Here is a 12038-nt window from a genome sequence, read left to right as displayed (position 1 = left end):
AAGGAATTGGAGTCGACTCAACCTAAGAGAATGTCACCTTCATTGCATGAAAAGTAAAGTAGATGAGATAGCTTTGAATATAAGAGAGACAAATAGAAGTGAACCCAATACAAATCACTTTTGTTAAGTGCAATGCATGTCATTCCATTACATTGTGCGCTTGAAAAGAAATTTGAAGAAAAATACTGGAACTTTGGCCCAATCCCCATGGATTAATATGAACTATACTCATTAAAACAATTGGTGCACTTGCTAGTGCTATGTGTATCTGTAAGCGGACTGAACAAAAATTATGCATCATAACTTAAAGAGCAACATAAGTATTGTATTCACCTTCATATAATTGAAAATCTAAAATTTTGTATAATAATTTACACAAAATACAACTTATTTATCATATATGAACAAAAAATGAATACAAAAACATATAAAGAATGTTAACAAAAACAAATGCTTTATCATGTATTTATACAAAAATAGAATTCAAATTGTTAATGGGAATGAATCAATTGCTTAATATTAAAAGGAAAGCACGTCTGGTTTCTGCAAAAGTATTCCTTTGCTTATATTTCATTTACAGCTTCAGTAGTGTGCGCAGGATCATAAAAGTAATATCGCTTTTGATTTTCACAAAGTTTTTCTCCTTGCCCAATGCATCAGTAAAAAATATTAGTGATCCTAAAAGCATTGTGTTAAAATAGTAAGAATGAGCATTTATAATTTAAGTAAAAATAGTCACATGATAAGTTTTTTCAAGATTAATTGTTGCTCACCAAATTTTTCAGGGGAATTTCTAATTACTTTGTATAAGTTGTAAGTGTCCATGGTAATGAATTTTGAGCCTGGTAGTTGGGTTTGCAACTCTTGGAGTGTTCTATGGAGTTTGTCTGAGTAGGGTTTAATCTTTTGATTAATATCTTCATTGTAATATTGGGAATGCAATGTTCTAATAATCAAACTAGGGATGCACCCAATTGAACCAACACCAACAATCACAAACTTTCGTGCCCCTAGATCATAAATTCTCTAAAATTTAGAGGTAAAGAAAAGGTAGACTAGTAAAAGAAAATGTGGAGTATTATTAAACATATACATTTTCTCATTTGATATAATTCATTGAAAATTACCTTTATATGTGAAATAAATTACTTTAAGAGGAAATTTGCATATTCTTCAGGATTGATGTTGTTATTAGTTCCCATAACATTTCTCAAATAACCCAATGTGTAATCATTAGCTCCAATTGATAGTAGATATATGGATTTGGATAAGTAATGCCTCAATTTTATTTTGTTAGGCAAAATTCTTGGAAGATCATTCTCCACAATTGAGGTGAAATATTCAATTTGTTTGTCTAATGACAAGTATTCTCCCTTATACACATGAAAATAAATAAGTAAATATAGTGAGTAATCCACAATTTTCAATTTAATTAACAAAGTGGTATATTTTCTTTCTTTCTTCCTCTTACATGTCCAGATGAATTTAGGATTTCAGATGAAGCTGATGCATAGTTAATTCTCGTGGCTATTTGATATCTCTCATTTTCAAAAACACCCAAGTAGGAAGGTGGCATCGGTAAACCTAACCTAATAGCTATATATAAAAAGAAAAAAGAATAAAAGTAGAAAGGTACACACAATATATTAAAAAAAAAATCTTATAAATTATGAACATTACGCTACAACAATGTTACACAAATATTATAATTTTTCACATGGAGACTTTGAAGATAGCATTAGTTATATTCTTGCACTTCTATTAGAAAGTTATATTCATTTATTTTAGTACTTTAAGATTGCATATATGATTTGATTGAAAAAATAATTTTTTGAAAAAAATATTAGGTATCTATACACAAGCAAATAATTGTGTAAATTCAATACAATTAACTTATAATTTTTTTATTTTAAATCAAAATAGTTAATATTGATAAATTATTATATTAGTTACCACAACAAATTCTATAATTTAATAAAGTGCTTAAAGATCTAAGAATAAGAACTTTTTTCCTCTTTTCTTTATAACAATCTTGTATGAAATGAAATATTTTTTAACCAAATTTTTTTTTTTATATTTATTACTAATAATAGGATAAAGAAAGAGAATGAATATATGTGTGCATGATAGAATACCAATATTAAATAAAGTATATACAAGACAATATAAGAAGAAGTTGGAGGACACGAATGAAACTAACAAATATAGTTAGGATGAGTCATTAATAGAATAAGAGATATAAAAGGAAGAGGAGAGAAAGCAGAGAGGAGGTTGGCTTTTAGGAATTGGGTTGGAAAAGTATTCAGGGTCTTTAGGAGTAAGTTGTATACATTGTACGATTCTGACTCGGGTCACATTGACCAAGAAGTTGTTGTGAATAATATAGATATCTTTCTCTTTCTTTCACTTACTGTACGAGATCAGCCTTATCAACTGGTATCAGAGCTCTACGATCTTGGGCACGTTCATGGTGGGAACAAGGATGGAAAGCCGCATAGAGGCATTGGAAAGAAGTTTGTTGGATCTGCAAAAACAGAAGGAAGAGGAAGGTGAGCGCAGGTCGTTGATGGAGGCTCAGGTACGAAACACTGAAAGTAATGTCCAAGAGATATTACGCAGATTAGGAGAGATTCAATTGGGTCTTAATCACAATACCCTTGGGGGGGGGGGGCGAAAGTGAGAATGCGAGCGGAAATGGGCACGTTGTTGAAAGGGATGATCAGTGGAGGAAACTGGAAATTCCAATCTTCGAGGGAGACGACGCATATGGGTGGATTAACAAGATCGAAAGATACTTTCAATTACGAGGAGTATTAGAGGGAGAACGCATGACAGCAGTTTTGGTAGCAATGGAGGGAAAAGCTCTCTCGTGGTTTCAGTGGTGGGAATCTTGCACCGAAAGCATTTCTTGGATACAATTCCGTCAGGCGCTCATTCGCAGATTCCAACCCACAATGATTCAAAACCCATATGAAAAATTGTTGGGTTTAAAACAAGATGACTCAGTTCAAGATTATCATGAACAATTTGAAATTTATGCGGGACCCTTAAGAATTACAGAACAAGAATATTTGAAAGGAACCTTTCTGAATGGTCTTAAAGAGGAGGTAAGGGCAGAATTGAAATTACATTCAAGGGAGACTTTGTCGGAGATGATGGACATGGCCCAACTTATTGACGAAAAAAACCAAATACTTTGGAGAAAAAAAGGCACCGAAATAGGAACTAAATGGGGTACCCATGACAAGAGTAACCTGGTTTCAAGAACCTATTCTGGGGATTACGATAACTGATTCAGATCTGGAGGAGCGATTGGAATAAATGGAGGATCTCGTGTGGAGTCGTCTGCATCGAACAATCCAAATGTGAAGCCTACAATAACGAATAATTCCAGTATGAATTCTTTCAATAAATCCACTGAAAATCTGGGAGTTAGTAGAAGGGGGAGAAATTTTAAGGAATTGTCAGCAAGAGAGTATAATGAAAGGCAGCGAAAGGGTCTCTGTTTCAGATGTGATGAAAAATTTTCTCTTGGACACATTTGCAAGAATAAGCAATTAAAGGTCATGTTGTTGGAAGAGGACCCTGACGAAATGGCAGAAGTGTTAGAAGAAGGAGGATTACAAGATAACTTTTGGGAGATAAAATCAATACAATTGGATCTTAGTAGCATGGCGGGTTTAACTTAAAAAAGATCTCTTAAGTTGTGGGGAACAGTGCAGGGAAAACAAGTGCTGATTTTAGTTGATTGTGAGGCTTCTCACAATTTCATCTCCACACAAGTTGTCAAAGAACTTGGGTTGCCAGTGATTCAAACGCCACAATACTGGGTAGAGGTTGGTGATGGGCACAAGGTGAGTAGTCAGGGGTACTGCAAAAAATTGAATGTGAAGATACAGGACTTGCAAGTGTACCAAGATTTTTACCTATTTGATATGGGGTGTAGATTTGGTTCTCGGAATGGATTGGTTGGCAGGATTGGGTGAGATCAGAGCTAATTTTGGGGACTTAACATTGAGGGTTAAGCTTGATAATAAACTACATGTCATAAAAGGAGATCCAGCACTTTGTAGGTCAGCTGCAACATTAAAATCCATGGTGAAAGCATTGCATAAAGAAGGACAGGGGTTCATAATTGAGTATAAGGAATGTAATAAGGAGGGCGAGGCTGAATGTAAAATCCCATCTGTATTAATGACAATATTAGGAGACTTTGATGATGTGTTTTAGCAACCACAAGGCTTACCCCTTCTAGGCGTCATGATCATTCCATAACCTTGAAGGAAGGATCCATTGTTCCAAATTTGAGACCATATCGTTACCCACATTATCAGAAGTCCGAGATTGAGAAATTAATAACAGAGATGCTACAAGCCGGGGTCATTAGACTGAGTGTAAGTCCTTATTCCAGTCTTATCATTTTAGTTAAGAAAAAAGATGGTGGTTGGCAGTTTTGTGTGGATTATCGCGCTCTTAATAAAATTATTGTTCCGGACAAATTTCCTATTTCGATTATTGATGAACTACTTGATGAATTAGTGGGTGCTTCCATTTTCTCTAAATTAGACCTTAAATACGGGTATCATCAAATTCGGATGAAAGAGGAAGACATTGCAAAGACAGCTTTCAAATCTCACGAAGGTCATTATGAATGGTTAGTTATGCCATTCGGCCTTACTAATGCCCCTTTCTACTTTTCAAGCATTAATGAATGAAGTATTACGACCTTTATTGCGAAAATGTGTGCTGGTTTTCTTTGATGATATACTGATTTTTAGTAAGGATGAGGAAAGCCATGTTGACCATCTGAGAAAGGTACTGCAGTTATTACGCATTAACCACTTAGTGGTCAATAAAAAGAAATGTAATCTTGGAGAGAGGCAAGTGGATTATTTGGGTCATATTATTTCAGCAAATGGTGTAGCAGTGGATCCAAAGAAGATTGAGGCTATGGTAGAGTGGCCTATTCCCAAGGGGGTAAAGGGTTTGAGGAATTTTTTTAGGACTTACCGGCTATTACAGAAGATTTGTACGGGACTATGGAATGTTAGCTAAGCCACTCACTGAGTTGCTATTACGGGATAATTTTCATTGGATAATGGAAGCACAACAGGCGTTTGATTCATTACGTACAGCTATGACAACATTACCAGTTCTGGCAATTCCTGATTTTACTAAACTATTTATTGTTGAAACTGATGCTTCCGAAAAAGGTATAGGAGCGGTACTATTGCAAGAAGGGCGCCCTGTGGCTTTCTTAAGTCATTCCTTGTCTATCCAGGCCCAACAAAAATCAATTTATGAGAGAGAGCTTATGGCTATTGTTTTTGCAGTACAAAAATGGTGGCACTATTTAATGGGATGTCATTTTGTGATTCAAACGGATCAAAAGAGTCTTAAATTTCTCACAGACCAGCGGTTAATGGGGGAGGATCAATTTAAATGGACATCTAAATTACTTGGGTTTGATTTTAAAATTCAATACAAACCAGATAATGATAATAGAGTAGCTGATGCTTTGTCACGGAAAATGATATATGCAGCTATTTCCACCATTACTTTTGATGACTGGGACAAGTTGGAGGATGAAATGGAAAAGAATTCCAAACTTCATCGATTATGGCAGGACTTGATAGCAAATCCTTTATCACACAAACATTATACTTTACAGCAAGGGAGACTCTATTACAAAAATTGACTTGTTCTTGCACGAAACTCAACTCGAATTCCCTTGTTATTAGCAGATTTCCATTCTTCTGCAGTTGGGGGACTTTCAGGCCTTTTCAGAACGTTCAAAAGATTGGCATGAGTGGTTTATTGGGAGAGCATGAAGGGTGACATTCAACAATTTATTGAAGCTTGTGAAATTTTCCAGTGGAACAAAACTCAGACCTTATCACCAGCTGGCCTTTTGCAGCCATTACCAATTCCCACACAAGTTTTGAGGGAATACTTATCCCTCTAAGGTGGACGCAGTTAATCATCTAATACACAATAGAGATTCTCTGTTGGAGGAATTGAAGCAAAATTTAACACAAGCCCAACATCGGATGAAAGTCCAAGCTGACAAGAAAAGGAGGGAATTGGTTTTTCAAGTAGGGGATTGGGTTTACTTGAAAGCACAACCGTATCGTTTCAGGACTTTAGCGAAGAGAAGGAATGAGAAGCTTAGTCCGCGGTTTTATAGACCCTATCAAGTCAGCCAAAGAATAGGAGAAGTTACCTATCGTCTACAGCTACCTACCACCTGTAAGGTTCATCTAGTTTTCCATGTTAGCCGGCTGAAGAAGGCAGTCCCAGGTGTATCTCAACCACAGGAACTACCAGATGCGTTGACTGAAGACTGGGAATTGCATTCACTACCAGAGGACTTAGTGGGTCTTCGCCAAAATGCTCACGGAGAAATGAAGGCCTTGGTTCAATGGCAACACTCACCTAGTTGTGACAATTCTTGGGAAACTTTATCTAATTTGCAATAACATTTTCCTACATTTCACCTTGAGGACAAGGTGAAAGCTTTGGGGGGAGTATTAATAGCATACCAATATTAAATAAAGTATATACAAGACAATATAAGAAGAAGTTAGGGGACACGAATGGAACTAACAAATATAGTTAGGATGAGTCATTAATAGAATAAGGAATATAAAAGGAAGAGGAGAGAAAGCAAAGAGGAGGTTGGCTTTTAGGAATTGGGTTGGGAAAGTATTCAGGATCCTTAGGAGTGAGTTGTATACATTGTACGGTTCTGACCTCAGGTCACATTGACTAGAGAAGTTGTTGTAAATAATATAGATATCTTTCTCTTTCTTTCACTTACTGTACGGGATAAGCCTTATCAGTTCAACATACCAACAATGTCTGCAAAAGTTTTTCCATTGCTAAACCTGCCGGTGGAGTAGTTATTGAAGTCTATGCCATGTGGAAATGTGTTTGCCTTAGCAGGTGTGTTAAGATTGTTATTATTTCTAACATCTACACTAGAATCACCAAAAACATACAAAGCGGGTACAAGACTCTTTGTACAATAGGCATTGGCCAAGAAAGCTTGGTAGATTAGGATTAGGGATATAATCTAAAAAATTTTGAAGGTATTCATTTTCTCTTGTGCAACACTTTGAAGATGGTGAATACCCCAAATAATATTTTTATTTGGAAAACTTTATTTTAATAGAAACAACAACTCAAATTAAAAATCTCTAACTTTAGGTGATAAGTAGTTTTAAAAAATATATAAATTTAGTAAAACAAATTGTAATTGAAATGTTTGAGTTCTAAAAGCATAAAATATTTTCGTGAAATGTAGCTGTAAATGTTAACAATTTGCTTAATCATCTTTCAGCAAAGACTTTATTGTTTGATTCTTGTGTTTTCATGTCATAAGTCACACGTAATAAACAAGGATTCTTGTTATAGCTTTTCATCTACAATTAGCCAAGCTTAAATCTTGTATTGTTAGAATTGCAATGCATGATAACAAAAAGCATGATAAATTAAAATCCATATAGAAACATTTTTATTATTATTCAGTTAAAAATAAATTAAAAAATTTTAAATATACATTCAAAAATTAGTTTCTAAAATTAGTTTCAGGATTGGGTTTCTCTACCTTGTGTTCTGCCTATTGCTTCAGGAGGTATTCACGTTTGGCATATGCCTGCTCTGACTGAAATCTTTGATCTTGAATAATTTTAGTGTAACCATTCTGTTACATTTTTGTTTAATTCATTCCTTTTTACTAATTTAGATAATTTAAAACAAGTTAGGGAAATATATTAAAAAATGTAAATTATATAAAATAATTTAAGCATGTTTAAATTATCCTAATATATAAAAGAATAGACAAAAATTTATCATTAAATACTAATTCATAATGTTTATAAGGAAATTTAAAACAAAGTAAAATATTTATGAATATAAAAAGACATCAAGATTGAATGTCAAACTTAGAAAATAATGATTTATGATCATAGTGCACTGCAATGTGTGTTTGAAAAAGTGGTATAATGATTTGTGATAAAATTTATGTATATGTGATTATTTGAAGATCGTTTATATATTGTTTTTGTAATTAATATTATTAAATTTTTTGTTATTCCATGAGTATAAATATATTGTGATTTTAATATTTGATATTATGTTATGTTTAATGATAAGGTACATGTTCATCCTTACTAAACATTTTAGAGAACAAGGATGGCGTCATCCCAAAGACAAATTAGACTAGTTAATAGCTATGTAAATTGTAGAATAAATTATATATTTAATGAATACAAAAGATTTGTTATTTTAAGTTTGTTGTAATTATGATGATGTACCTAGACATATTTACACCTTAGAAATAGACCTATATTATAGTGTTCCCTTAAATTTTTCAATAAATAGTAGGCTCTACCATACCCTCTGTATTCATATTTATAGAGGAACAGTTAAGACTTCAGTAAGCTATCTGTGCTCCTAACTTCATTATGATCCTCTTAGAAGACCGACTTGAATAACTTTTGAGCGAATCACGAACGTTAAGGTCACATCTGATTCTTACGATCTCTATCTCGGAGAAAACGAGGATTTAAATTCCGAGGAGCTAGCGAAAATAAAGGGATGATGTAACACCCTACTTTATAAACTCTCAATTAGAGAATTAGTGATTTTTTTTATATATACTAATAATCTTTTCCTCATACATAATATCGATGTATTAAACCATTAATCGCAAAAATAAACTTTAACAAGCAAATTTTTAATAACACATTTTAGAATTTCGTCGTTGCATAAAACACTTAAGGTAAACCTTCATAAGTATTTAGATATCCTTTTACAGTAATACAAAGGGCAAAATGGTTAATAAGTTCTCTACATTACATAGCACTGTATACTTGAGAACTCAATTACCATTTCACCTAGCAACATAATTACATACAGATAAAATATTAGTTACAGTTCTTCAAAATAATAAGGGTAACACCGGGGATGACTTTCTACAGAGCAGCACAACTAAACAAAAAGAGTGGCTTCTACCTAGTACCATAAAGGCCTATGCACAACAAAAGAATGCCTACGACTAACCTTTGCCACTATACAAAAGCTTCTACCTAGTACCATAAAGGCCTATGTACAACAAAAGAATGCCTAAGACTAACCTTTGCCACTATACAAAAGAAAAAAACAAAGTAGTATCAGTCCTACTTCGAATCTATATCTTCAGACTCAGGAGATAAATCTCCCTCATATGAGTCCATCTCTGAGTCGCTAGACTCATCGGTGTTTAAAGGATCATAATCCTCCAAAATATCAATATGAATATTCATTTTCTCCTTCTCAGCTGGAGGGAGAATTGGTGCTGGTATGGGCTAAAAAGGATTATTATTATCCAAGTTAAGGGTTAGTCTAGTCCTTATGGTAATAAGGACACCACCTCTAGGTCCTGGTGTCGCTCTCCTAAAAAATATAATAAGTATGCCCACAAAAGTATGGGTGTGTCTATCCCAATCGTGCTGCCATCAATGTGGCTCTGGGCTAATGAGCCTGATCATCATATTCATTTGGTATGGAATCTGGGCCATCTCCCTCTGCTATAGGTGGTAACCGATCAGGTCCAATGAGTACCACAGGTACAGAGAAAATAAATAAAATAGAAAAACGATAGGGTGAGCCATAGTTCATACATCACGTTAAAATCAAATATCATAAACATTCATAGATCAATCGCATTCCAAATGAATGATGATGATGGTGCATGATCTTAGTTTGTTTTTCTAAAATGTCCATGAATGCGGGCCCGAATCATTTCTTAAATCAATGCTAGGGTAGCTAGGAGTTGACACTACTAGGTATGAAAATCCACCCACAGGATTGTTAAGACCTACGCTCAAATATGAACGTAGTAGCTCACTGACCATGATATACGACAAGAGCACAGTCAGGTACAGGAGAGTTTGTACAATGGGATCCCTGACGACAGGTAGCAAGCCTGAGTCTTTTATGGCTTCCAACCATTACCCTTCCTATCCCCAAGTCCTCCCTCAGGGCCTCCCAATTATATTCCCAAAGTCCATAGTCTCTGATTCCTCATTTTGCACAAAATACCATTTTCGGATGAGTAATGTATGAGTTCCTAAGTGGTTTTTCTTAGAAAAGTCCCATATTCCTAAATTTGTTTAAGAATGATTAAAAAAATTTCTAAGTCTCAATATTTTTCAAAATTTCGACAAAGTTTCCCCTATAATACGGACTACCCAAAATTTTCCAAATACCTGTTACAATTAGAAAACTTCCTAATATAGTTTATAAGGGTTAAACTTTCCCATGAAAAATCACCATGCACATAAATGCTCACTCAAAGACAATTCATATCATATAACACAATTTATGTCTTAATGAAGTATCCAGCATATATTTCCACCATCAAACACATAAGCAAACCATTATCAAAATTATGCATATAAGGAAATCACAATCATCAATCATAACAAAATTTAGACAATTTAAATAAATAAGGTTAAACAAGTTTATGATGTAATCCTTACTACATAGCTCACCTCTTACCTGTTACGTCCATGTTTGGTCTCTTCAACGCTTGAAGTTGATTTCTGACAATATTTATACACGTAATGAAACGCTAGTTAGAACCTTATAGTTCTCTGATTTTATCTCGTGGGAATTTAAACTTATTTTGTTTTGTTAAACCTTTTTTGGTAATATGTTAAGCTCACATTCACCTTACACTTAACTTGAAAAAAAAATTATCCTAGTTGATACACACTTAGAGTAGAAAGAATCCTAATGGTGAACATGAATAAGGTTCAGTATTTTAGAATTTTCTGAAGTTCTAGAGTTATATAGATTGTACAATAAATTTGGTCAAAGTCATGACAGGAAAATTTTCGAGCAGATTGCACAAGGTTTTGTGTTTTTGCCATAACTCAAGATATACTTAATATTTTAACATGAGACTAGTTTCTAAATTTCAAGGATTTATTTATCTACAACTTTTATGAAGGAATTATGTTCAAATACCATATAGAATAGTACCATTTTTCAGTTTACAGTGGCTGTTTCTGACAGGGCTTAACTACACTAACACTCTAAACATACCTTAGTAATTTGACCATATCTCATGCTACACATAAGTTATTGACATGAAACCAATTTCTAAATTTCAGGCATACAATTTCTTACAACTTTTATGATGAGTCAAGTCCTAATTTTACACTCATCAGTCTCAGTAAATCAAAATCCGTGACTGTTAGAATAGGGCAACTTCCTAAGGTGACAGCTAGAACATCTATTAGTAAAATGGACATAACTTGAGTTATAACTATCTGTTTGAGGTGAAACCAATGACTAAATTTCAAGTATTAAAATGGCTACAACTTTTGTGGAGACATAAACTCCCAATTTAGTCCATACAAGTCCCAAAATTTAGTGAACAACGACCTGTGAATTTCGGTTGCTCTCATTTTCTCTTGAACTAATTTAATCTTCGGTCTATTTATAATATATAATTATATTTGATTTTATTTTTTATGATAAAATTTTAATATATTGAATAAATATTTTTTTTATTTTTTAAATTATTTTTTAAATTTTAAAAATAATTTTTAATTCATTTAAATAAAATAATTTAATAAATATTATAAAAAAATAATATAATAATTATTACTTACTTTGTAAAATAAGTGGGCTAGCCCACTCCTAACCCTAACCCTATTTTGGGGCTTAGAGCTAATCTAAACCCACTAACTATAGGGCTTTATAAAAACAAGGCTATATAAAAACATTTAAATAAATTAATTTAATAAATATTATAATAAGATGCTTGAGCTTATTGCATGCTATCGAGATATTGGTGTTAAAACACAAGAGAGTATGATGGTATAATACTATCATTGTAGAAACTATATTAAAAAACTTCTTAAGAAGGTTATTATTGAGAATTTCTTATGGTATTAACACTCAATAAAAATATATCATCTTGTTGCAAAATATGAGTATGCATAAATTATTTATTGAAAAACTCATTGCTAATAATAAATTTG

The 12038-nt window shown here is 33.2% G+C and overlaps 1 pseudogene; it reads right to left on the bottom strand.

Moving 5' to 3' along the window:
* Positions 1–563: 563 nt before the first annotated feature.
* Positions 564–7099, bottom strand: LOC113868130 (annotated as a pseudogene).
* Between the last annotated feature and the right edge of the window lie 4939 nt (positions 7100–12038).

This window comes from Abrus precatorius, unplaced genomic scaffold, assembly GCF_003935025.1.
Source record: "Abrus precatorius isolate BTA unplaced genomic scaffold, Abrus_2018 Scaffold5, whole genome shotgun sequence".
Taxonomy (NCBI): domain Eukaryota; kingdom Viridiplantae; phylum Streptophyta; class Magnoliopsida; order Fabales; family Fabaceae; genus Abrus; species Abrus precatorius.
This window is presented reverse-complemented; position numbering and strand designations above follow the sequence as displayed.